Here is a 1,434-nt window from a genome sequence, read left to right as displayed (position 1 = left end):
CACACACACATATACACACATACACACACACATATATATTGACTATGTGGATAGGCCTTCTTTATTTTGTATTTCTAAATCTTCTGTGAACTGAAAGAAAGAAGACATTCATTGGAGGGATTTAAAAACCTTTATGAAAAGTGATTCTTGATTTATTTGTTATTTGGCTTTTGTTTTTCTTCAGAAAAGGTAGATATTTATTTGTTCATTTGAAGGTTCACAATCTCTCGCCCTCAACTATAAAATTCCAGAAGGTTTGAAAGCTGTAGTTCGTGACAAAACCTGAACTAATGTGAGAATATCTACACATCCACAGTTTTTGTCTTACTAGGTGTATCTATTCATATGTTTTGCTATAGAAATAATCTACATATACACTGTGGCTGTTTCAGACTTCACTGGGGAGTTACGCAGGACATGTTACATACACCATATTAACTTCATAAAATGCAAATGATTCTTAAATTCTGAAATAACTATGGCCCCAAGGGTTCTAAATAAGAGACGGTGGCGTTTAACAGTCCTTTTCCTACAATGTGCTTAAAGGCGTGGCTTAAAAGAAAATTTACTATGTCAATCATCTTTTAATTACTTTTAGAGATAATGTCAACACCTAAACCTATTTAAAGAAAAAGTGTCTTTCAATTGCCTTAGAATATTCACACCTAGCCTGTTCAATTTTGGCACATGTATTTGAGTACAGCCAGTTTGTCCAAACCTAGTGGGTCCTCTACAGGAAGACGGTGTAGCATTTTACTTTATTGTTTGCCATAGAGTCATTTTTTTCATTGCTGGGGAGCATTTTCGTATGTTTGCTCCATGGTCATTTTTGGCTTTACTGAAGAGCATGCTTATATACACATTTCCATATGCATATACATTTCAATATGTATATAAGCATGATCATAACTATTAACAATTTTAGTTGTTTTGATTTGAAAATTACTTACCTGGACATTTAATTTTAAGTGTTATTTGAAGAAAGTTCGATATACCCAAAATAATTTATGGTTCAACCACCCAGGTTTTACTCATGTGGTAGAGATGAAAATCATCTCCCTTAGGGCCAAGGCGATCTTTGCTCCGTAATACGTCTTGTACATTCAAAGCCAAAAAATTTCTCAGCACACAGCTCTAAAATTGTCAGGGCAATCTGGTGTAGACCAGCTGTGTACATGTGTTCATGGGTGTGATTAATTATGTGTGCTTATGTGTATGTGAGTGTGTGTATGTGTAATAAACACATAAAAACAATTGATATTAATTGGTTTATTTGTATACTTCCTCCATCCCAACACACACAAACCTATCTGCCATCCTCCCTCCTTCTGCAAACATACAGTGCAAGCCTTGAAACTCCTATTCCTTTGCCTGAATGGCCAATGCTGGGTAAAGGGGTTGAGGAAATTATAACGTATCAAGAACATTTTTGGC

At 35.1% G+C, this 1,434-nt stretch overlaps 1 protein-coding gene across 10 annotated transcripts in view; it reads right to left on the bottom strand.

The window, feature by feature from the left end:
* Positions 1-1,434, bottom strand: part of TCF4 (transcription factor 4) — a 479,608-nt gene that overhangs the window by 147,690 nt on the left and 330,484 nt on the right. The gene's annotated exons all lie outside the window — the stretch shown is intronic.

The sequence above is a fragment of the Mandrillus leucophaeus genome, unplaced genomic scaffold (assembly GCF_000951045.1).
Source record: "Mandrillus leucophaeus isolate KB7577 unplaced genomic scaffold, Mleu.le_1.0 Scaffold124, whole genome shotgun sequence".
In the NCBI taxonomy this organism is placed as follows: domain Eukaryota; kingdom Metazoa; phylum Chordata; class Mammalia; order Primates; family Cercopithecidae; genus Mandrillus; species Mandrillus leucophaeus.
This window is presented reverse-complemented; position numbering and strand designations above follow the sequence as displayed.